Source organism: Gopherus evgoodei, unplaced genomic scaffold (genome assembly GCF_007399415.2).
Source record: "Gopherus evgoodei ecotype Sinaloan lineage unplaced genomic scaffold, rGopEvg1_v1.p scaffold_36_arrow_ctg1, whole genome shotgun sequence".
NCBI classification, from domain to species: Eukaryota; Metazoa; Chordata; order Testudines; family Testudinidae; genus Gopherus; species Gopherus evgoodei.
The window spans coordinates 1,678,402-1,705,426 of NW_022060038.1; the positions used below are offsets into that span (position 1 = coordinate 1,678,402).

Consider the following 27,025-nt stretch of genomic DNA (forward strand, 5'->3'; position numbering starts at 1 on the left):
GAGGAAAATTCCTTCCCGACCCCAAATATGGCAATCAACTAAACCCTGAGCATGTGGACAAGGGTCACCAGCCAGCACCCAGGAGAGAATTCTCTGTAGTAACTCAGATCCCAACCCATCTAACATCCCATCACAGACCACTAGGCATACTCACCTGCTGATACTTACCTGCTGATAATCAAAGACGAATTGCCAAATTAATTGCCAAAATCAGGCTATCCCATCATACCATCCCCTCCATAAACTTATCAAGCTTAGTCTTAAAGCCAGATATGTCTTTTACCTCCACTATTGCCCTTGGAAGGCTGTTCCAGAACTTCACTTCTCTAATGAGAAGTCTAAACTTCGTCTAATATCAAGTCTAAACTTCCTAGTGTCCAGTTTATATCCATTTGTTCTTGTGTCCACATTGGTACTAAGCCCAAAGGTCCCTCCCTGAGGGAAGGGAGGGCCTGTAGCAGGGACAGCCTGAGATGGAAGTATTCATCTCTCATATGAATGTTGGACTTGATTGATCCCCTTTGTTTGGTATTTGGACTAGTCCAGCATAAAGAAAAGGAAAATGAAGTCCTTTATAAACTAGAGACTGGTCAAATACACTTCAACCTGCCATATATGGAGAATTAAATTGGCAATCAGCTAAAAATTACTGACAGTTAATTTAAACTTGGCTACTATGTAACAGCAACTGTATTACTGCTGTATTACTGTATTATTGCTATATTGCATTATTGCTGTACATCATTTACAATGTGCATAACATTGCTAAACTTTTTAACACAGTTAAAAATCAACGAACGAATAGTAGTAAACAACATGGAGGGAAGGAAAAAAACAAAGTGGTAAAAAATATGTTACATAGGACCTACAAATTATGTAAACATATTCCATTAGTACCAATCATAACTTGCGTTAGTGACACTGCATTCTAACTAAGGTCCATGTTATTCAACTGCTCAGTGTCTGGGTAACTGTTCTACATTCTGACCCAGCAATATTTGAGAAACTGGTTACTGTCCATTCAGTAGCCTACCTGGAAGACAGAATCCATAAGAAACACCTGGCTCTACGTCAGATACTGGTGTATCACAGAACAATGCAACCCCTGGACCATAGAAACTAGACATTCCTATTTCCTACCCAGTAAAATTTACCGGAGGACATCAACCCGCTTTAAGGGTAACCTATAGTATGAATGGACAGTACTGTGTAGTAACTAATTACAAGACATTTATATATAAAGGCCTCATTTATAATGTCACCACTCCAAATTTCTGTTTCACTTCTCATATACGTAGCACTGGAACACCCTGAACAATGCCTGCCCCAGTATTTCAAAACACTCAGGCTACTAGTAGGGAGGATACAGGTGATAACTGTAATTGCCCTAATAGAAGTGTTGCTGTCTGTGGCACCAAAGTAAAAGCCCCAGACTACAGCACCAGATTTGAAAAAAAAAATTCTTATGCTTCGATATAAGAGGGTGTCATATGTAAACACACATACTATATTTATATTGTGATGGGGCAAGGCCAGATGGCTATAGTAAAGTAGTGAGGAACAGGTATGTTAGCCCCAAGCTAAACAAATCCCTGGTGTCTTGGTAACCAAATGACAGTTGCTCCAAGTTTACAAAAGACATCTGGGGCAATAAAGATCCTTCTAGAAAGCAGTGGAGATAGCTAGGAGACCTGAAGCCAATCAAAGCCTGGCTGGAACTAGTTAAAAGCCTCTCATTTAGTCAGTGAGGTATGCGTGTCATAAGTTGTAGGAGGAAGCCATGCTGTTGGAGGAACTAAGCAGTATGAATCCATATCAGGCACAAGGAAGGAGGTCCTGAGGTAACGGTGAAGGAGATATTGAGTGGAGTGCTGCTGTGGGGAAAGTGTCCCAGGGAATTGTACACGTCCTATTTCCAAAAAAGTCAGCTACCATAGCTGCTATGCTTAGGGTCACTGGGCTGGAGCCCAGAGCAGACGTTGGGCTCGGGCTCCCCCCTCCCATCCCCGATTGATCACTGAGACTGGGAGTCAACAGAGACTGTGAGAGGGACCACTGCTTCTTCTCACCTCCCTTGCTGGCTTATGATGAAAATATCTCAGTAAGCTGTGACCCTTGACTCTATAGACGGAAGGGCTATGTGGAGGATCACATTGAACCTCTGAGGCCAGCAAAATCCTCCAGGAAATGCAGGACCCACAGAGACAAGGACAGAGATTTATCACACACACACACACACACACGCACACACACACACACATATTGGTGTGGATATATATACCAATTATCCACATTATTCATATATTATCATCTATCACAAGTTACATAGGAAACATATCTGGTATTCAACCATTCAAGAAATGATCATGTAATCCCTTACATATATCAGTATCTATAAGGAATAAGATTAATGCTATGCTAATAAAAGATCATAGAGTCTTTTTCAGGGGATATGGCAATGTGCCATGTTTATTTAAAATGACCGCAAATATCAAAATCAGCATATGCTTATATTCACAGACACATACACACTCCAAATGGTTTGCATGACCATTCTCCATTTCCTTATCTGGTATTTTGTTCTTATTTCAGATGGATACCTTTGCACTTTAGGGTCACTAATATGCACTCTTCGGCCATCCAGAGAAGATGACGCTGGTGCCTTCTATTCTTCATTCCCTGTATTTTGATTAGACCCATCTGCTGCTGGTGTCTCTTCTTATCTACTCACCTACATGCATATCTCACTCACACAAAGAACAGCTAAACAATCTTCTAAAAAGCTATTAAAGAAACAATCTCATAACAGGCAGGCTTGTAACAGAATATAGTGCTTTCAAAACAGTAGATGTTCATATTACTAATTTAGCTTATAAAACAACACAACTACTAAGGTAACAAATTAAACAATCTTACAGACAATAAAGGGTTTGGGGTTCTTCTCTCACACAATACATTTGTAATCCTGACCAAAGCCATCTCATCAACCACCAACTATGTATAAAGGCTATCTCATGTCACTCAAAGTTTATCAAAGGATTAGTCTACACTCCATGCTTCAGTAATAATCCCAGGCCTAACATTCCCAGGTCTAACATTCCCAGGCCCAACATAAGGGACTAAACAAAATGAGAAAATAAAATCTGCCCATCAGTCATATGAGGGAATGTGCTGGCTAAAGGCATGAATGGTAAAGTAAGGTGACCCCATCATAATCTTTAGCCAGCTGGCTCACCTTCAGTCCATGCATTATGCTTTTCCAGGACGCTGGGCAAACATTCTCCTTATTAAAAAACAAAAAACAAAAAGTGAGGGAATGTAGCAGAAAAAAGTCCTGAGCCTTGAGGCCTTGTAGCAGAGGCCTGGTATGAGGCCTGAGGCCTGGGCTAAATTAGTCAAAACTTTGCAGCTATAAAGAAAAGTGAAGTTGTGAGCAAGAGGCAGGCCTAGATCACAGAACCTGGCAAGAAGAGGCTGATATTGCAGAAACACAAATTCCAAAGCAGTGATAGGCAAAAGAATATATATGCAAACACATTCCAAAAAGGTGTCACCAGAATACCTCAATACCAAACACAGCCCTCAAAGAAACCAGGAACACGCCGACGCATCTTAAGTATAAGGTCAGGAATAACAGCATGATGGATAGAAATGTTTTGATTGAACAATATGTAGAAGGTAATGGGTGTCCCCTGGATACACCAATGGGTGTCAACCTGATAGGTCAGAGTGTGGCACCCTCATATATCAGAAGTAATATGTAACTTGTCTGTATCTCAGTAAGATGTATTTCAGAGGTAGTGCTTTTGACTCGTTGAGGGGAGAATGCAAAGTCCAACTATTCACTGAGCTGGTCCATTGTCAGAAGCATACATGTGTCAGTGTGCCTGTAACCATTGAGCTGGGGCATTAGCACCGTGCTCTGTCGGCAAGAACCCTGACCTAGTTCCCTCACTGAAAACCAAATCTGTGGATGTATTGGATAGTTCACTGTCTCTGCTATCTGTGCAGAGCTGGGAAAGAACACTGAAAGAACACACACACACAGCCAAATGTCTGTTAACAGTCCAGTATATTCTTCACTTACGACTTACTGGGCATTTCCTAGAAAAAAAAATTGCTAAATGCACAAGAGATGCAGAGAAGGCCTATAACAAACAGGGCCAGCTGGGAGTGTTCAAATTGGGTGGTTGAGTGTTCTTGTCACTACCAAGTTTACTGTTCAAATTACTGATTCAATGACAGGGAACATTTAAGGTAATGAGGCATGTAGGTCTCATCAGCTATGAAGTCAAGCATTCAGAGAAGAATAAGGAGACTCAGATAAGAACATAACAATGGCCATACTAGGTCAGACCACTGGTGCATCTAGTCCAGTATCCTGTCTTCTGGGAGAGGCCAATGTTATGTGCTTCAGAGGAAAAGAACAGAACAGAGCTACTATCTAGGGATTCATGTCTTTTCGTCCAGTGCCATCATCTGGCAGTCAGGGGGTAGGGACACACAGAACATGTGAGTTCATCCTTGAACATCTTGGGTAAGAGCCATTGATGGACATATCCTACATGAGCTTATCTAGTTCTTTTTGGACACCTTTGTATTTTTGGCCTTCATACAATCCACTAGCAATGAGTTCCATAGGTTGACTGTGTGTTGTGGACATTACTTCCTTTTCTTTGTTTTAAACCTGTTGCCTATAATTTCTTGGTTGACACCTGATTCTTGTGTTATGTGAAGGAGTAAACAAGACTTCTATTTTCACACCATTCATAATTTTATTGATCACTATCATATCCCTTTTAGTTGTCTCCTTTCCAAGCCGAAAAGTCCCAGTTTTCTAAGTCTCTCCTCAGATGGAAGCTGTTATAAAACCCCTAATCATTTTGGTGCCTTTCTCTGTACCTTTTCCATTTCTGAGATGTCTTTTTTTTTTTTTTTTTTTTTTTGAGATGAGGTGACCAGAACTGCATACAGTACTCATGGTGCTGTATTTATGTAGTGGCATTATTACATTTTCTTTCTTTTTATCTGTCCCTTTCCTAATGGTCACTAAAATGCTGTTAGCCTTTTTGACTGCTGACATTTTCAGAAAACTTCCTTCCATGACCCCAAGATCTCTTTCTTGAGTAGTAACAGCTAATTTAGACCCTATTCTTTGGTATGTATAGTTGGGATTTTCTAATGTGCTTTCCTCCTATCATTTGAATTTTTTAAAAGCCTAGGAGGAGATCCTCCTCATAAACTCACTGTGACACTGCACCCTATCTTCTTAATATTTGTATGCTTTTGATATAATTATGGAATATATATGATGCATTTTCTACAAGATATGTCTTGACACGTGTCATTGGAAAAGCTATGATTTACAAAAGAGGATTATCTTATTTGTGTGCATACATTGTTTTTGTATGTCAAATTATGCATATTGATTATGTATCTGTATTTGAACATTAGTTACACTTGGGAAACGCCCACTAGGGAAAATGCTTCCAGTCTAGACAGCTGGTTGTGAAAGGCCTATTCAGGGTAATGGGACATGAGGAGAAACAACAGGCTTCAAGAGAAGCTTATCCCCCACCTAGTGAGCCTTTCTGAGAACACTCCATAAAAACTAGGGATAATGGCTGCTATGATTCGGCATTCAAAGTTATGCGACCAGACCAACTGACACTGAACTCCATTTTGGGTAACTGTGTTTTTCCACAAGCTGGACTGGGAACTGATTTTGGAACAAAGGATTCCCACCATGGATTAAAGCTATCTAAGGTGGGGTGTGACATCATCTAGTGGCCTCAATTTCCAAACAAGAGAATTCCTGGATATACCCAAGGAACAAATATTGGATTGGGAACATGTCACACTCATACCCTTTGGTGCCCAAATTAGGATCACAAGCATGAGGGAGTGACTGTAGCCTAAACAAAGATCCAGATGTAGCAGTTGTTTCATTCTTTTACCACTGTGTTCACACCTCAGCAGAGAACACCTACCTAAAATACCACCACACTGACATGGTCCCAGGGAAAAATATCAGGCAAAGTCCACAGCTGTTCCCTTGCAAAATGTGGGATACCATTTGAGATGAACTTCAGGTCATTTTGGCCCTAAAAGTGGTGAAGTAATCACACAGTGAGTGGAGAAGTCCCATTGTACTAATTCTGATGCAGGACAGTAGAACTCATTTCTGAACTGATTTCTGAAAGATCAACCCAGAATTAAAATTTGATGCTTATCTAATGTACAAAGCAGCAAAGAATCCTGTGGCACCTTATAGACTAACAGAGGTTTTGGAGCATGAGCTTTCGTGGGTGAATACCCACTTCTTCAGATACATGGGAAATGTACAAAGTAGACAAACTATCAGAACAGTTGGGAGGGCTGTGAGATATATATTCATTTTGACCTCACAAATGCATACTGGCAAATAACTTTGATGCCAGAATCCTGGGAGAAGAAAGCATTTTTCACACTCTTTGGCTTGCATGAATTGAGGATCTTATTGTTTGTCCTCCACAGGGTAGCAGTGACTTTTCAGAGGATAAAAGACTGGATGTTCTTGGACAGTACACTGCTAAGATCAATGAAAATGGTTTTTTGTCCCTTGTCATGTGGCAGCATTCCCAAACATGGTGCAGATACCGGTACATTAAGTACAGAAAAAAACAAGCCATTATCAATTGTTAGGCTGCACAGTCTGCAAGACTTAGTTTGTGCTGGCAATCTGAACCCCTGGGATTGGCAAATCATTTCTTCACTCCCAGGGGAGGCACTCAGGCTGAAGTTCTCCAGGGTCTATTTTCTGCTTTTCCCACTGCTCATGGAGCCAAGGGAATTGTCTTTGAATCCTGGCCAACCTAAGAGTCCACAGGGATTGTACAGGGGAAACATAAAGGTCACTGCCCAGTACACTGAGTGTCAGACATGTGAGATTCTTGCACTGATTCTCAGGGCTCTGTCTTCCTCTCATAATACATAGATTTCCTTTCTCTGCTGAGCAAGATTTCTTCTCTATTAAAGTTAGTGCTAAGGACTCAGGAAGGGTTCCAGGGTTGAAATCAGGAACTATCTGGGCAGGAATTTGCCAGCACAGCAACTTGAACTGTTTAGTATTGTCAGAAACACCAACAGATTCACTTGATAAAATTGGAACTACAAATATATGGGAAATAGTTTAGACAAATATTTGTTTTTAAGATCAGTTTGTTGTTTCCTACTGTGTCCTTCTGTCTCTCGATCTGTCCCAGTAACTTTCTCTTTTGGGCTGTGTGGTTGTTCTAATTTCTCTCCAATTTCTCCACATCTTTCTTGAAATGCGATGCCCAGAACTGGACACAATATTCCAGTTGAGGCCTGGCCAGCGCAGAATAGTATACTAAGATGGGTGAACTCGAGTGCCTGGTATTTAAAGGATATTAATGTAACAAGCATCACAGAAAAATCATGGAAGGATTGTAATCAATGGGATGTGGTAATACCAGAGTATGAAATATAGAGGAATGACAGAGAGTCAAATATAGTAAAAATCTTAAATGAATCAAATATCCATGTTTGAATAATTGTACATCAGTAGGAATAATAATACATCCTGACTAGGATGGTGATGGCGATTGTGAAATGCTCATGGAGATTTTAGAGACTCCAGAAATAGAACACACGTTAATAATTGGGGATTTCAACTATCCTCATATTGATTGGCTAGGTCATCTCAGGTTGTGAAGCAGAAATAACATTTCTAGACACCATAAATTACTGCTTCTTGGAGCTGCTAGTCCTGGACTGCACAAGGGAAGAGGCAATTCTTGATTCAATCAAAAATGTGCACAGGAGCTGGTCCAAGAGATGAATATACCTGAAGCATTGGGTAATAGCAACCATATAACATCTACAGTAGCATTCAATTCAGAAAGGGGAACAACAGAAAAATGAAGAAGCTAGTTAAATGGAAATTGAAAGGAACAGTCACAAGACTGAAATGCCTGCAAACTGCATGGAAACTTTAAAAAAAAACCATACTAGAGGCTCAAATTAAATGTATTTCCCAAATAAAAATAAAACAAAACAGTAAGAGGACCAAAAAAAGTTCCTGAATGGCTAAAGAACAAAATAAAAAAAGCAGTTAGAGGCAAAAAGGCATCATATTAAATTTTGAAGGCAAATCTGCAGAGAAAAATAGAAAAAGCACAAACTCTGGCAAATGAAGTGAAAAAGTGTAAGCAGGCAGGCCAAAAAATAAAATGAAGCACAACTAGCAAAAGAGACACAAACCAATAGCAAAAAAATTCTTAAGTACATCAGAAACAGGAAAGCTGCCAAGTGATCACTGTTGCCACTGGCTGCTCGAGCAAGGAAGAGAAGGCCATTGCAGAGAGGCTAAATGATTTATTTTAATTAGTCTTCACTGCAGAGGATGTAAGGGAGATTCCCACACCTGAGCTATTTTTTTATGTGATACATCTGTGGAACTATCAACAGAGGAGGTTTTGGAACAGTTTGATAAATTAAACGGTAATGTGTCACCAAGACCAGATGATATTTTCCCAAGAGTTCTGAAAGATATCAAATTGCAGAACTACTAAGGGTGTTGTGTAACTTATTGCTTAAATCAGCCACTGTGTCAGATGATTGGAAGATGGCTAATATGATGCTGATTTTTAAATAAGGGCTCCAGTTACAAGCCAGTAAGCCTAGCTTCAGCACCAGGCAAACTGGTGAAGAGAACAGATTTATTAGATAAGTAGATGACCATGATATGTTGGGAAAGACTCAACATGGTTTTGTAAAGGGAAATCAACCTTACGGATCTATTAGAATTCTTTGAGGAGGTCAAACATGTGGACAGGGGTGATCCAGTTGATATACTGTACTGGAACTTTCAGAAAGTCTTTGACAAGGTCCCTTACCAAAGGGTCTTAAGCAAGTAAGTAGTCATGGGATAAGAGGGAAGGTCCTCTCATGAGTCAGTAATAGGTTAAAGGATAGGAAATAAATGATAGGAATAAATGGTCAGTGGTGTCTCCCTAGGGATCTGTACTGGGACCAGTGCTATTCAACATATTCATAAATGATCTGGAAAAAAGATGTAAACAATGAGGTGGCAAAGATTGCAGGTGATACAAAGCTACTCAAGGGAATTAAGTCCAAAGCAGACTGCAAATTGTTACAAAGGAATCACACAAAACTGGGTGACTGGGCAACAACATGGCAGATGAAATTCAGTATAGATAAATGCCAAGTAATGCACATGGGAAAATATAATTCCAGCTATACATACAAAATGATGGTGTCCAAATTAGCTGTTACCACTCAAGGAAGAGATGTTGGAGTCGTTGAGGACATTTCTCTGAAAACATCCACTCAATGTGCAGCAGCAGCCAAAAAGCGAACAGAATGCTAGGAACGATTAGGAAAGGAGTAGATAATAAAACAGTAAAAATCATACTGTCACTAAATCCATTGTACCCCATGTCATAACATTTTTCTCAGATTTGGACCTTAGCATCCAAAATATGGGTGTTAGCATGAAAACCTCCAAGCTTAGTTACCAGCTTGCACCTGGAAAAGCTGCCACCACCCAAAAAATTAGAGTGTTTTGGGGCACTCTGGTCCCCTCAAAAACCTTCCCTGGGGACCCCAAAGACCCAATTTCCTTGAGTCTTACAACAAAGGGGAATAAACCATTTCCCCCCCCTTCTCCCTTCCAGGTGTTCCCTCCCTGGGTTCCTGGAGAGATACACAGAAGCAAGCTCCGTGAATCTAAACAGAGGGACTCCACCCTCCCCGTTTCCAGTCCTGGAAACACAAGTACTTCCCTCTTCACCCAGAGGGTATGCAAAGTCAGGCTTAGTAAATCTAACACAAAGAGATCTTCCCCCTGACTTCTTCCTCCCACCAATTCCCTGGTGAGCTGCAGACTCAATTCCCTGGAGTCCACACTAAAGAAAAAACTCCAAGAAGTCTTAAAAAGAAAGCTTTATATAAAAAGAAAGAAAAGGACATAAAAATGGTCTCTCTGTATTAAGGTGACAAATACAGGGTCAATTGCTTAAAAGAAATATGAATAAACAGCCTTATCCACAAACAATACAATTTAACACATTCCAGCCACTACACACATGTAAATACAAAAAAAAAAATAAACCTACTGTCTTATCTCTTTGTACTTACAACCGGGAAACAGAAAGGTAGGAGACAGAAAGATCACTCTCAGAGCCGAGAGGGTCAGACACAAGACAAAGACCAAAGAACTCACACCCAAAACTTCCCTCCACCCAGATTTGAAAAAGTCATGTTTCCTGATTGGTCCTCTGGTCAGGTGTGTTTTGTTACCCCTTTCCAGGTGAAAGAAACATTAACCCTTAGCTATCTGTTTATGACACCCCCATATCTTAATTACTGTGTACAGATCTGGTCACCCCATCTCAAAAATATATATTAGAATTGGAAAAGGTACAGGGAATGGTAACAAAGATGCCTAGGGGTATGGCACAGCTTCTGTACGAGGAGAGATTAAAGAGACTGGGCCTGTTTAGCTTGGCTAAGAGGAGATATTGTAGAGGTCTGTGAAATCATGGATGGCGTGGAGAAAGTGACTAGAAAGTGAATATTTACACCTTCACAAAACAAGCAAAAGGAAGTACTTCTTCACACAATGCACAGTCAATTTGAGGAACGAGTTGCCAGGGGATGTTGTGAAGTCAAAAATATAATCCATTAATGGCTATTAGCCATCATGGTAAGGAACACAACCCCAGCCTTTGAATGTCTCTCTCCTAGCCCCAACTGCCAGAAGCTGGGATTGGCCAGCAGAGGATGGCTCACTCAATAATTTCCCTCTTCTCTTCATTCCCTCAGAAGCACCTGGCCCTAGCCCCAGTCAGAAGACAGGATACTGAGCTGGATGGTCCATTGCTCTGACCCAGTGTGGCTGTTCTTATATTCTTGTCACAAGAAGATTTTTTCATTCTTCTTCACACCTGGGGGACCTCGCTGCTTTCACAGGGGCTGCACAGATGCAACTCAGGGTAGCAGCTGGCCCCACAAGTGGCACTTCGTTAGCATCTCTGTTGAAGATGCTCAAACCAGAAGAGAATCCCTATCTCCCATCCAGCAGAGGCAGCGGGCCTGATTATGACATGAATGTAGCTCTGTTAGCTTCCCTGGAGTTACTCCTGGTGCCAAGTGAGAATTGGGCCTGAATTGCCATGGCCTTGCACTTTGCATGGTCACGCACATCTATGCAAACTCCCTCTGAATGGCAGCCTCTTCATGCCCTTTCCAGAGATGCCCTAGCTACACAAGGGACACAATGAGAAGAACTGAGACCGGAGTCCTCTGCACCAGATAACGGGGGAAAGCAGTAAAAGTGCACCCTAGCAGAGCTGTGTGAGGAGATGGCTGTTTACACAGACCCTCGGGTAACTGCACTCCATGGGAAACGGCTTGGCCTGGTGCTGTTCCCTGCCTCAGCAGCCACTAACAGTATCTCTGGCTTCTCTTTCCCCTGCCCTGCACAGGTGTGTTAGGATATAGATATACAGGCCTGCCTCTAAAGGCCAATACTTTAATAATTTACGTGTATGTTTATCACTTAGCTAGTTACAGAGGTATAAAAGAAAGAATCAAAATCACCGTCGCTGGTGTAAGGGCTTTTTCTCACTGTGAAGGAAATGACTAATATCCACTGAGGTATGTACTGTTCATTTATTTTTCAATTTATCAAAGCAATTTAGTAGGAACAGCAGAGGGGTTGTAATCCTCCACACAAGCCACCCCAAAGCGGACAGTGGACCTGTCTCCTCTCCTGCCTGGAATCCTCCAACTCTCTAGACCCCACTGCATATGCTAAGATGACTTGGAGATACTGCCTTATGGTTTACATATAAAAACAGCTCAGCAAACCAGCTTCCGATGGAAACATCAGGGGAAATATCCCCCTGGCTGCCCCAATAACCTCATTCAATCCAAGCATGTTGTGATGTTGGCAAATTAGTTGCAAGCTCATGCCAAGGTCCCTAGGCCTCACTGAACACTGCCAAATGCATAGCTGGAAACCAGTCTGGCTCATCTGTGTGTTGATATTGTTAAAATAGTGATTAGATTTATAAATATGTGTTCACACTCCATGAAATGCTTTTAAGTTGCTGCCTGCATCAATGGTAACATCTGTACTCCATGTTAAAGGTCATATTTAAGGGCTCTTTAACTATAAAATTGTTTGCTATGAAACTGGAAACCCTCATAGTCAGGGAAGAAGCTAAGTGTGAGATACTAGCTATCCCCAATAGGTGTCATGTCCTGCCCAACAAGAGAAGGCCCCTAGATACCAGACAAGCCACGGTGGAACATCAGAGGACAAAAGACTTTGTTGATTGTTCCCCCCACATCCATGAAGAGGAGACAAGCAGTTGGCCTCGTCCCAACAGCTTAAAATGAGGGGGAAAGGACTAAAACTCTCTGCTGAGAAGGAACTGTCTTTTTTATGCTGCTCAGATTCTGTGGGGACAAATATTTCTAAGCTTAAGCAAGGAATCCCCAGCTGCTGAAATCAGGAAGGCCAAATCACACTTGGAGTTGCAGCTAGCAAGAGATGTTAAGAGTAAAAAGAAGGGTTTCTTCAGGTATGTTAGCAACAAGAAGAAAGTCAAGAAAAGTTGGGCCCCTTACTGAATGAGGGAGGTAACCTAGTGACAGAGGAAGTGGAAAAAGCTAATGTACTCAATGATTTTTTGCCTCTGTTTGCACGAACAAGGTCAGCTCCCAGACTGCTGCACTGGGCAGCACAGTATGAGGAGAAGACGAGCAGCCCTCTGTGGAGAAAGAAGTGGTTTGGGACTATTTAGAAAAACTGGATGAGCACAAGTCCATGGGGCTGGATGCTCTGTATCCAATAGTGCTAAAGGAATTGGCAGATTATTATTATTATTATTATTATTATTATTATTATTATTATTATTATTATTATTACCACCACAGTTCACAAGCACAAAGCCTCCCCTGGCCTCAACGCTCACCCTGCACTACAGCCAGTGAGCAACTCTGCCGATGTAACAGTGTTGCTGTCTCGCACGATTTGATCTCAAGTCTCATGATATTTGATGTTTTTCTTAATACACCAACACCTGGAGTCCTGAGATGAAGTGAGAATCTCAGCCATAAAGAACACAGCAATTCTCAGCCTTCTGGTTACAGCATGGGGCACGGGTCGCTTGCTGGTGGTTTCTCTGCAGCTTGAGGTCTTCAAACCAGTTTTGAAGATTTCAATAACTCGATCCTGGGATAGGGGTTGTTATAAAATTGGATGGGTGGGGTTCTGTGGCCTGCCTTGTGCAGGAGGTCAGACTAGATGATCAGATTGGTCCCTTCTGACCTATTAGTCTATGAGTCTATGAGTCTATGAGAAACCTTGAAAGCATGACACAAGTGCAACATAATGGCCTAGAAACAGAAGACATAATAAACATTAGCATTCCTATTTTTGAGGCTTTTAAGCCAATCTCAAGATTTTTTGAGGTCTGACTTAAAGAATTCTAGTAGATTGCTGAGGCATGATTTCCCTTACAAAAACCATGTTGACTATTCTCCAACAAATTGTGTTCATCTAGATGTCTGACAATTTTGTTCTTTTCTATAGTTTCAATCAGTTTGCCCAGTACTGAAGTCAGGTTTACTGGCCTGTAATTGCCAGGGTCACCTCTGGAGCCATTTTTAAAAATTGACATCACATTAGGTATCTTCCAATAAACTGTCAGGAAGCAGATTTCATTCTGGGGTGAGATTTAACTTCCTACAAGGAAATTTCAGGAGATTGAATAAAAGTTACCAAGGTAACAGTGGTTGCATGTAACAAAGACTCTCTCCTGCCTTTTCAGGCAGCAACTGCCTCTTCCTGTGGTATGGCCAGCTCAGTCCCAGAGCTCTTCCCTGCTGGAGTAGTCCAAACAGCAAATAAAGTGGATACATCAAGACCAGCATTCATATGGGAGATGAATGCTTTCCTCACAGGCTGTCCCAGCAGCAGGCCCTCCCTTCCCTCAGTGGGGGACTTTGGGGCAGTTGTTCATGGGGAGATTCTACCTTCCCTCAGATCATCTCCCCTGGAACTGCCAGTAGCAGGTCTGCTCTCCTTCCTGATCGAACACAAAATGAGCTATTCCCATGCCTTTAGCCTTTCTCAAGCACTTCTTTTCAGACTTGATTTCTGTGCCCCATTTTTCTGATAATTTACTTGATGAATGTTTGGCTTCTTTTAACTCAATTTGAAATGTAGCTAGAAGTTCAGTGCATTTGGGCAGTAATCCTACTGCTTTGTATACATGCATGTCTTTGAATTGTAGAGGTTTGGAACCAGCATTTACTATTTACGGAATTTTTATTTGGAGAACAATGAGAAAAACAAAACTAAAATTTTCCATTAATTTCTTTAATTCTGGAGTCTCATACACTTCATTAGCATTTTTGCTCAGGAGAATTATTTCTGTGGGTGCCTTCATTGTGTCTGAATACTGAATCTGAGAGGAAGGAGCGATTCATACTTGTTATTGGTCAATTGTGTAGTCAGTTACTTGATCAAGCTTTCATTTGTTATGAAATAGGTTCAAGAGGCCAACTAGACAATGTCAGGTTTACTGTTCTAACCCCATAATAAAACTGCACAGGAAACACACACAAACAAGTGCTAGCAGAATGTCCTCAAATCCTATTGCGATTCTCCTGTATTAGGACTTTCCAAATGAAATGTTAGGATTTTCCTCCAGGTTTCTTGATGAATTCAACACAGAAAAATCAGATAAATTTTGCTCACCGGACCACTGTACATATGATAAAGAAGTTCATCATTGCTGTTTCTTTCATTTTCTCTTTGGCTATCTGAAAGTGTAGCTTCTATTTGTAAAACTGAACAAAACCCCTGACCACACAAAGACTCATGGAAAACCACTTTCCATGAAAATGGTACAGTATCTTATGGTAATCTTAGGGTACATCTACACTGCAGCCAGGACTGACTCTCTGAGATAGATCCACCAGTGGTCAATTTAGTAGGTCTAACCATTGTACTCTATCCACAATGAGAAGAGTAAGGTAAGTCGATGGGAGACCCCCGTCCAGTGTTGACCCCACGGTAACTCGACCTTAAGGTACATCCACTCCAGCTACCTTATTCATGTAGCTGGAGTTGTGTAGAGTAGGTCGACTTACTGCAGTAGTGTAGACATAGTCTTAGAGTCACAGAAAGGCTGAGTAACAAGGTGTGTCGGGATTGGAGGATGATGGGTTACAATGAAAGAGGTTGAGTGATGGTCAGAGAGAGGAAACTCAGCACCATAGAGAGCAGTGCTTAGTGATAGAATTATCAGATATTGGGTGGGAGGAACTTCTCTGACTGTGAACTTCCATCATGCTGAGCTCAACCAAACTAGGACAAGACACCCTTGATTAATAAGGAGATATCTCTTCCCCATCTTGTCACACAGGTTTCAAGTCAGTGGCCCCAGGAGATCACCTCTGCAGCAGGTGTATTTGCCTACTTTGTCACGAAGCTCTTTAGTTTTGACCCCATAAATGATAGGGTTGAGCATAGGAGGAATGAGGAGATAGAGGTCGGCCAAGATGATGCGAATGTGGGGAGCAATGCCTTGACTGAACAGATGTGTCAGGTTGGAGAAGAGGCTAGGGGTATAATATGTCAGCATCACACAGATGTGGGCTGTGCAGGTGTTGAGGGCTTTTTGGTGGGTGTTCTTAGAGGAGATTCTGAGAATGGCCTTGATAATCAGACCATAGGACAGGGCAATGAGTGTCAGGTCAAACCCATTGATTACAAACATTAGCACCAAGCCATATATCCTGGTGACTGTGATGTCCCCACATACCATCTTTGCCACAGCTATGTGCTCGCATTGCGTGTGGGTAATAATGCGGTTGGCACAGAATGGCTGTCTGCTCAGGAGCAGGGGCAGAGGCAGAATGAAGAGAACAGCTCTTATCAAACCCACAAGCCCGAGCTTAGCTATTCGTGTGTTGGTGAGGATGGTGAGGTATCTCAGAGGGTTACATATGGCAACATAACGATCAAAGGCCATTGTCACGAGGGTGGCTGAGTGCATAACAGAAACCATGTGAAGGAAGAACATCTGGGTGAGGCAGCCAGCCATAGTAATGCCTTTCAAATTGAACCAAAATATGCCCAGTGCCTTTGGCACGACGAAGGTAGGTGTGGCGATGTCTGTGAGCGCCAGCATGCAGAGCAGCAGGTACATCGGCTTGTGCAGAGTCTGCTCCTTACCTACAACATATAGAAGCATGAAATTTCCCAACAAACCGATAATGTAGAATGTAGAGAAAGGGATGGAAATCCAGACATGAGCAGCTTCCAGGCCAGGGAAGCCTGTTAGGGTGAATGTTGAAGGGTCAGAATAGGTAAGGTTGAAAGCTGCCATGAAGTGGTCAATGTGTCGATATGATTCAGAAATGCTCAAGGTGCCTGTGAAGGGAAAGAAGCAGAGTGATGGGGTTTATATGCTTTATAACAAATAGTACTATCATAAACATAGAGATAAGAGTAGCATAAAATTCTTCCTGGACAGCTGTACTGAATCACTTAACCTATAAGGGATTAAGAAGCTCAAATATCCTAGTTGGCGCCTGACCAGAAGGGCCAATAAGGAAAGAAGATACTTTCAAAAATTTGAGGGTGAGGGGTGGAGGTTTTGTTTGTGGCCCTCTTTGTTTGTTCCCTCTTCGGATGGAGAGAGAGACCAGGCAGGTACAACATCTCCTGAAAACATACCTGAAATGACCCATATAAAATTACAAACATTGTAAGTAAGGCAAGGAAATTCAGTAGGTTATCTTTTGCTTTTGCTTGTGAATTTTCCCTACGCTAAAGAGGTAGTTTCATTTCTGGTTTTGTAACTGTGAAGCTGAGTCCAGAGGGGAGCCCTCTGTGTTTCAAATCTTTTTATTACCCTGCAAAGTTAACTTCCATCCTGATTTTGAAGGTGTGATTCTTTTACTTCTCTCTTTATAATAAAGTTCTTCTTTTAAGAACCTGATTGATTTTAGTGTCATAAAGATAAGGGTCTGGTCTCTACTCACACTGCTAAGGAAATTAGTTCGTATATTATTCTCAAGCCTAAACAGGAAAGGGAGTGAAGGGACTTGTGGGATATTCTGGGGGGGATAAGGATTCCAAGTGATCCTCCCTTGAATTTTTGTGTAAATCACTTGGTGATGGCAGCAATACTGTCCATTGACAAGGAAAGGAATTTGTGACTTAGGGAAATTTTTAACCTAAGCTGGTAGAATATAAGCTTAGAGAGTCTTTCATGTGGGTCCCCACATCTGTACCCCAGAGTTCAATGTAGGGGGGGACTCTAACAAGTACGGTAAATATTTTATAGCTATTAACATTCTAGGAGTCTTCTTGAGTGGGGAGTGAAGAATCACGAACAGTGTCGCTCCCTGCTTTATATAACTTTAGCATATGGCGGGAAACCTTTGTTTCAAAACTTGATTCCGAAACCAGTTTGTGGGAAAAGTACAGACTCCCCTGTGGAGTCATAGCATCCATTAATTATAAGCTGTCTGAAGTGTTCTCAGAAAGGCTCATTGAGTAAGAGATAAGTTTCTCCTAAGGCCTATTGTTTTCCCTAATAGTTCATTGCCCTCAATAGGCCCTTCCCAACCAGCTATCTAGACTGAAACCATCTTGCTTAGTGGATGTTACCCAGATGTAACTACATTTGAAATACAGATATGTAGTCAATATTCATAACTTCAGACAAAAATCATACATGCATACAAATAGGATAATCATATTCAGAAAGTCATAACTTTTTCAATGATATCAGACATGATCCATCTTGCATATGTTGTATCATAAGTATACTGTATTTATATAATCATATCATAATAATACTACTATGAAAAATATGGGATACAGAGTCACAAAAAGATCTATGGTTATTTCTACCAATGAAATGCCTGAAGTTACATAACACCAACAAGAACTGGAAACGGAGTAAAGGTTGTGACACCCAGACTGCAGTTCTGAGGCTTGCCAGGGCAAAGAGACCATGAAACTCCCCAGGAAAGGTCCCAACACTGGCCTTGGACCAACAATCACAAAGAACAAATTCATTTCAGTAGTACTGCCCACTTGTTCGTCTACACGCCATTCCTGTGATGATCCTCTGGTGTTATCTGGACTGGGGATCTGCTATATCACTCCAATCCTTGACTCTGGAAGCCAGACTGACCCTGCTCTGCTGTGAGAACCCCACTCGTGGGCTGTTCAACGCACAGCTGCTGTCATGTGATCTGCTCCTTGGATCGTGCAGGTGAATGACAGTAGCCAATATCTCCGGTCCCGGACACACCCTAGGAACCTCCATCTTGCAGTGTCTGGTTATGGCTGCTGGACACTGCAAGCTTATATGAGTTCAGCAATTTAACAAAGAAAATGATATGCACCAGGCTTGTTATCTCAAGGGGAGGTTCTGACACACTTCAAACCAAACACACTGCTTCAGGTAGAATAAACAAAAAAATCTATTAACTACAAAGTTCAATTTAACATGATATTAAGTGGTAGGCAAAAAATCAGTGTGGTTATCAAAATAAAATAAAATATAAAAATACAGTCTAAACTAAACCCTACTAGACTGGGCAACATCTAGGTTAAGCAATTTTTCTCACCCCACTGGATATTGCAGTCCTTAATATACAGGTTTGTTCCTTAAACCTGGACCAATCTCCCCTGTTTGTGTTCTGTCTTTTTCTCAATGTCTTAGTTAATTACATAGAAGGTGGGGGGCAGGAGAAGGGCCCAATATCTGCCTGTTTTATACCTTCAGTCCATGTGCTTTGGGAGCACAAGTCCGGGCATGTTTGGGGGGCATTGCTGAGTCTCTCCAAGCAAGGCTGAGCAACTCCCCTGGTGGGGTCTCAGGCAGGTCAGTCATTGCATTGTAGCTCCCTTGCTGGACAATGGCTGTTGATGGTCGTTACTTTCCTTGCTGTTGCCTCTGCAGAGTTAATATCTGGCTGATTCCCTAACTTACAGCATATTTTAGTGACAATCATTCAACACAGTTCTCATAACTTCATATGCATTAATGATACACGTATATGGAACGAGAAATGACTTTCAGCAGATCATAGCCATTCCCCTAATACCTTACAAGGTATGGTTTATATGTAAGATCATGATTATATGAAAATGAGGAATATGGGGGTTAAATATAGAATTTCACAGCCCCCACAAAGCCTCAGTGCTACTCACCTGTCACTGTACATCCCCTGCCGGCCTCCACAACTTTCAGCAGTGCCCACTTCTCTGTGTATATCTGCTGCCTGCACCCACAGCCTCCAGCACTCCCAGCCTCGCTGTGTACACTCTACTCCCTGCCCCACAACCTCTGGTGCTGGTCACCTGTCCATGTATTCCCCCACACCCAGAACTTCCATCCCTGCCACATAGGGATACCCCTCACCCAGGACCAAAACCAGGTGCCACACACCACCATGACGTCTCACAGACATACCTCCTCAGACAAGGTTCAACTCAGTGTCTGCCTGCACCAGGAAAAAGGGGGAGATGAGACTGAACTGCCTTTCTGGAGGCAAAGGGAACCCTGGAAACAGCTCAGCCTGTGCAGGGAAGGTGAGGGGAACAGGCCTGGCAGGAAGGAGAGAGGACGTGGAGGCTAAAAGGAGCCAGCATGAGTAACTCTTCCTCAAAATGACACAGAGCTTTAACATATTGCAGCCAGTTAAAAACCTAGACATAACTTTTGGAAGCTGCTTTTCTCTGTTCACAGATGCTGTTGTTGCTACAAAACTGTTGTGGGCTTTCTCATGGGAGGAAAGATGGTCTGGATGGGGGATGGTGTCAGAGACCTATACTGTGGTCCACTTTACATTGAATTCTGAAACACTCCTGGATAAAGGAGGTGTCTGTGCATCAGGGAGGACATCCATTTCACTTTTTGCATAATTTCTGGACTCCGTGTCACTCTGATCTGGATACTGCATGCCCTGATGTCCCGCTCCCACCACCTCACACACTGTCTGTTCCTGGATCTCCCCTAGTGACATTTCCAACACCACCTCTAAGCCAGAAAGATGCTTTTATTTGTACTGCCTTTTGGTGCTTCTCATCCTCTCCAGAAACAGAGATTCAGGGGTTCAGGGTGAGCAGGCCTCTCTCCTCCCTTCAAAAGAAAATGTTATCCTAATTGTTTTGAAGCTTTAAGCCTGTGAGACTGAGATTTCAGCAACTCTTCATTAATGATCTGGAGGACGGTGTGGACTGCACCCTCAGCAAGTTTGCAGATGACACTAAACTGGGAGGAGTGGCAGATACACTTGAGAGTAGGGATAGGATGCAGAGAGACCTAAACAAATTAGAGAACTGGGCCAAAAGAAACCTGATGAGTTTCAAGAAGGACAAGTGCAGAGACCTGCACTTAAGACGGAAGAATCCCATTCACTGTTACAGACTAGGGACTGAATGGCTAGGCAGCAGTTCCTCAGAAAAGCATCTAGGGGTTAAAGTGGATGAGAATCTGGATACGAGTTGACAGTGTGGCCTTGTTGCCAAGAAGGCTAACGGGATACTGCACTGTATTAGTAGGAGGGTTGATAGCAGATTGAGGAACATGATGATTTTCCCCTCTATTCAACATTGGTGAGGCCTCATTTGGAGTACTGTATCCAGTTTTGGGCCCCACACTACAAGAAGGATGTGGAAAAATTGGAAAGAGTCCAGCGGAGGGCAACAAAAATGATTAGGGGGCTGGAGCATATGACTTAGGAGGAGAAGCTGAGGGAACTGGGATTGTTCTTGTGTCTGAACTAGCTCAACTGTCCTAAGAGGCCACAGGATGACTCCAGATGAAGTCACCGGAGGCTCATAGCCAATGTAATTTAGGTCATTTATTTAAGTCACTACATGTGAATTTAGGGGGAACGCCTGGATCTGTTGAGAATTTGGCCTTTGATGTCAAAGGGACCAGATTCACTCTGAATATTTAACTTTTGGCTCCATGCTGTGAAAATCATGGCTTTGGGTCCTGCTGCAGAGAGCGCTGTTCTGTTAGGATGCTGAAAGAGTCTGACGGAAACCCCCAGTTCATGTGGTATTCTGAGCCCGGGAATGAAAGCTGGGAATTTCAGAACTCAGGGGCCTTGATTTTGCTCTCAGAGAGGGCAGTGTCAATTTATAGTGACCCAGTAAATGCAGAATGTAAGTGCAGAATATAGCCAGTGTGTGGCCCATTCTTGTTGTGAACCCTCTGGTAACACAGATACCCACTGCAGAGGCTTTGGTTGCACTTCCCAACAGGGCAGTGAAGTTGCTGAATTAGAAAACCAGAGGAAAAACCACACAGCACAAGACAAGGAGACTACTGAGACAGATAGAAGGAGACAGTAAGCGACATGGAATTGACCATAAAAACAAATATTTGTCTAAACTCTTTGCAAATACATTTTTAGTTCCAATTTTACCAAGTAAATCGCTTGGTGTTTCTGACAGTACTAAACAGTTCAAGTCATCGTGCTGGTGAATTCCTGCCCCGATGGTTCTTGAGTTTACCCCTGGAACCCTTCCTGAGCCCTGAGCACTAACTTTAACGCAGAAACAGGCAACTCACCGAAATCCTGTTCAGCAGAGAGAGGAAATCTCCTTACTGTGACAGCAGGGCAGAGTCTTGAGAATCAGCATATGAATCTCAAATGTCTGACACTCAACGTGCTGCACGGCGACCTTTATAATCCCCCTGAACAGTCTGTGTGAACATGTCAGCTTGCTAGGACTCCAGTAGAATTCCCTGGACTCTGTGAGCAGCGGGAAAAGCAGAAAATAGTTCCTGGAGAACTTCAGCCTGAGAACCTCCGCGGGGAGAGAAGAAATGATTTGCCAATAACCAGGGGCTCAAATCTTCAGGGCAAACTGTGTCTTGCAAACTGTTCAGCCTAGCAACTGATGATAGCTTTTTTTTCTGTGTGTAATATACTGCCATCTGCATGATGCGTGGGAATGCTGCCTCAAGATAAGAGACCAAAAACAATTTTCAGTTTATCATAGCATTGTACCGCTGCATACTGCCCATGCAGTTGTAATATCCATTGCATTAGTCTCTGAAAAATCAGTGCCACCCCATCGAGGCCACATTACATGATCCTGAATTGATGCAAGCTGAATGGCATGGAAAAGGCTTTTTTCTGTTATGATTCTGGCATCAACAATATTTGCCAGTGTGCATTTGTGAGATCATAGTTAATCTACTCTCTGCATCAAGGATACATCAAATTTCAAAACCATGTTGATCTTTCACAAATTGATGCAAAAGCAGGTTATGATATCCTGGATCAGAGCTAGAACAACGGGACTTCTCCACTCACTGTGCAATTCGTTCACCTCTCCCCATGCTAAAATGACCTGGACTTCATCTCACATAGTATCACACATTTTATGAGGGAAGAGCCATGGAATTTGCCTGATCAGGTGCCCTGGGGTTATTTCAGTGTGCTGGTATTTTAGGTATCTGTGCCCTGCTCAGGTGAGAACATGGTGGTAAAGGAACCAAACAACTTCTACATCTGGATCTCCTGTTTGGGCTCCTGTCCCTACCTCCATACTTGCATCATAGGTGCCTTGCAGACAAATTTGGGCTCCAGACTGTATGAGTCTGATGGTTTGTCACCACTGGGGTGCAGTCTAGGAGCCATGAGAACTACTGCATCCCTTTAACCAGCCAATTGGGCTGGCTTTGTTTCACACTGTTTTGCTGGTGATTCAGCCTCTCCAGGCCCTGTGATCACCAACATGAGAGCAGATGGTGCCACAGACCAAAACTGAGTTACCTGAGAGTTCACCAAAGCCACCCAGGTATAAACAGCACACATCAGCCAATTTCTCAGCTCTCAAGGCTCATACCCTTCCCCCACGGTGTATAAACCCAAAAATGTACTGTCTTACACAGCACAGGGATCTTTACAATGTAAGTTCATTAATACAGTTCCTCCTCCAGTTCATGTGGGAAGGATACACCATAAGCCAAGGTGAGATTTTCCCCAGACACTTCAGTCAAAGGCACGCTGGTTTAGAGAAAGCGGAAAATCAAGTTTAACTAGAAAAAGATTTTAAGTGATTATGATAGCAAACAGATCAAAGCAGATCAAAGCACCCCTCTTTGTACAGCTCCAACATATGGCAGGAATGATTTCTTCCAAAAAGATTTCCCAGTCCAGTTTGTGGAAAAGTACAGGTACCCAAAATGGAGTTCAGTGTCATGTGGTCTGGTCACATGTCTTGCATGCCCTGCTGAGTCATAGCAGCCATTGTCCATAGATTGTCTGGAACATTCTCAGGAACACTCACCAGGTGGGGGATAAGCTGCTTCTCCTATTGTTTCCCCAATGGCCCATTACCCTTTATAGGCCCTTCACAACCAGCTGTCTAGCCTGGAAGCATTTGGCCTAGTGGGTGTCACCCGGCTGTAGCTACATTTGAAATACAGCTACATAGTCAATATTCATAACCTCAGATGCAAACATGATACATGCACAGTGAAAAGGATTATCCTATGACATCTCACAAGACATATCTTGTACAAAATGCATCATAATTATGTCATAATCATACAACTCTGAAGAATACGAGGTACAGTGTGACAATGAGGTTATATGGAGGATCCTCGCCGAGGCCTTTAAGAAATTCAAATGATAGAAGTAAAGCACATTAGAAAACATGATCCCAACTATACGAACAAAATGATTAGCTCTAAAATAGCTTTTACCACTCAAGAAAGAGCTCTTGGAATCATCGTAGATAATTCTCTGAAAACATCAGCTCCCTGTGCCACAGCAGTCAAAAAAGCTAATAGCATGTTAGGAACCATTAGGAAAGGGATAGCTAGGAAGATATAAAGTATATTAATGCCACTATTTAATCCCCCATCTTGTATACTATGGGCAGTTCTGGTTGCTTCATGTCAAAATAGATATATTAGAAAAGGAAAAGATAAATTGAAGGGAAACAAAATGATTAGGAGTGCTGCAGTTAAAGCAGTGTAAAATACAGAGGGAAAATAAGTTCTCTGTTTCTCCTTGCAATTCCTTTGGTTATCAGCCAAAGATCATATTGGCTGTTTTGGCCGCAAGGGAAGTAACAGAGATGCAGGCCTGTAACCCTGAATATCAAGACCCTTGTGCTCTTTGTGCCCATTCTGCTGAGCACAGAGTCATAACCCAGCACGATAACCTCTATTTCCCTGAGGGAAACTTGACTCTTTTGCAATATATGAATGGCATTGTGGACTAGACCTATGGTTTGTCTAGACCAGTGTCCTCTCTCTGACAGTGACAGCCCTAGCAGCTGCAGAAGAAAGTGTAAGAAACACAGCAGTAGGAGGATGTGGGTCGGATAACCTGACCGTCCTGAGAGCAGTACCCTAATGCCTAACAGCTAGAGATTGGCTTGTGCCCTGAAACACATCAGCATACGTGCTTTCCAAAATATTTAATTAGCTGTGACTATTCTAACTGGATAACGTCACTATCTGTGTAAATGTCCAAACCCTTCTTGATTCTTACTTAGCTCGTGGCCCCAACAACCTCTTGTGGCAATAAGTTCCTCGGTCAAATTAGGCACTGAGTGAAGAACACATTATTTTTGTATCTGTTTTGGATTGGCCACGGTTCAGTTCAATTGAATATCCTCTTGATCTTGTGTTATGAGACAGGGAGAACACATTCTCCATCAGCTCTCTACCAGTGAGTATTTTATAGACTTTTCTCATGTCCCTTCTTATTCATGTCCTTTCCAAGGTAAAAATCGCCGTCTTTTCCACCTATCTTCATATGAGTTTCCCCCAGGCCCTTAATCATTCCCATTGCCCTTCCCTAAACCTTTCTGGTCCTGCAATATCCTGTATGAGAAGTAAAAGCAGCAAAGAATCCTGTGGCACCTTATAGACTAACAGACATTTTGGAGCATGAGCTTTCGTGGGTGAATACCCACTTCATCAGAAAGCTCATGCTCCAAAACGTCTGTTAGTCTATAAGGTGCCACAGGACTCCTCGCTCCTTTAACAGAGCCAGACTAACATGGCTACCCGTCTGGTACTTGATGCTATGCAAGGCACTGCATTTAGCCATATGGAGTGGAAATCCATCAACCTCATGAAGAAACTTGCACAAATACAGACAGGCTTAAAGGTTCAGATCAATCAAGATAACGTTTTTTTTCTGGAGAAAGACGAGTCTTCAGGAGAGGACCTCTGTGGCACGGCCAGGGATTAGCTTTGAAGCTAGGAGGACAATAGCTGGGAGAGGCGGAAGGATGGTCCCCTGCATTAGCGGAGAAGGTGAGATTCTGGGCAGAGGTTGGGTTTTCTTCAGTGCCCCATAGAGAGGGAGATAAGAAGCAGACCTACCTTTAGTCAGATATTAACACATCTAAACAGCATCTTATCTAGAACTACAGGATATCCATTGCCTAGGGCCTGAAGCTGAACAGTGAAGCTGAGTCTAACATATCCTCTGCATGATGCTTTTGATCACTACGTCTAGAATCTCTTTAGCAAGGCTGCTAGGCAGCGTTATCCCCATGTTATCAATGGACTGAGCAACGCAGAGGTAAAGTGATTTACCCAAGGCTACACAAAGAGTCAGTGGCAGAGCTGAGAATAGAAACCAAGAGTCCTGACCTCCCCCCGCACCCGCCCAGCACCATTGCTCTGGCCATGAACTGGCTTTGCTCCTCTGCTTTGTGTTAGAAGCAGGGAGACTATTTTTGTGTCGTGATTAGTAGAATTTCAATCCTTCTTAAACAGGAGGAATTTATTAAAGAAACAGCTAAAAACTACAGCCACAAAAACAGGTTTCCACACAGCTCAGTCTTCAGCCTTCTCTTAGAATCATAGAATATCAGGAAGGGAAGGGACCTCAAGAGGTATCTAGTCCAACCCCCTGCTCAAAGCAGGACCAACCCCAAATAAATCATCCCAGCCAGGGCTTTATCAAGCTGGGCCTTAAAAACCTCTAAGGATGGAGATTCCACCACCTCCCTAGGTAACCCATTCCAGTGCTTCACTGTCCTCCTAGTGAAATAATGTTTCCTAATATCCAACCTAGATCTCCCCCACTGCAACTTGAGACCTTTGCTCCTTGTTCTGTCTTCTGCCACCACTGAGAACAGCTGAGCTTCATCCTCTTTGGAACCCCCCTTCAGATAGCTGAAAGCAGCTATCAAATCCCCCCTCACTCTTCTCTTCTGCAGACTAAACAAGACAGTTCTCTCAGCCTCTCCTCATAAATCATGTGCCCCAGCCCCCTAATAATTTTTGTTGCCCTCAGCTGGACTCTCTCCAATTTCTCCACATCCCTTCTATATTGCAGGGACCAAAACTGGATGCAGTACTCCAGGAGTGGCCTCACCAGTGCCGAATAGAGGGGAATGATCACTTCCCTCAATCTGCTGGCAACAATCCTACTAATGAAGCCCAATGTGCCTTTGGCCTTCTTGGCAACCAGGGCACACTGCTGACTCCTATCCTGCTTCTCATCCACTGTAATCCCCAGGTCCTGTTCTGCAGAACTGTTGCTTAGCCATTTGGTCCCCAGTCTGCAGCAGTGCATGGGATTCTTCTGTCCTTAAGTGCAGGACTCTGCACTTGTCCTTGTGGAACCTCATCAGATTTCTTTTGGTTCAATCCTCTAATTTGTCTATGTCACTCTGGACCCTATCCTTTTCCTCCAGTGTATCTACCTATCCCCTCTGTTTAGTGTCATCTGCAAACTTGCTGAGAGTACAATTAATCCCATCATTTAGATCATTAATAAAGATGTTGAACAAAACCAGCCCCAGGACCGACCCCTCTTGCTTGTTTACCAGGGACCACATGCTGCCTTGAACTCGGCACAGTGCATAGAGCCCAAGGATGTGCTGCACAGAACCAGAACAGTGCAGCATGTGACTTGAAGGCCTTGATTAGGACTTTTTGAGAACAACATACTA

General features: G+C 42.7%; 1 pseudogene; it reads right to left on the bottom strand.

Annotated features, from left to right (window-relative positions):
• Nucleotides 1-15,462: 15,462 nt before the first annotated feature.
• LOC115641903 lies at nt 15,463-16,436 on the bottom strand (annotated as a pseudogene).
• Between the last annotated feature and the right edge of the window lie 10,589 nt (nt 16,437-27,025).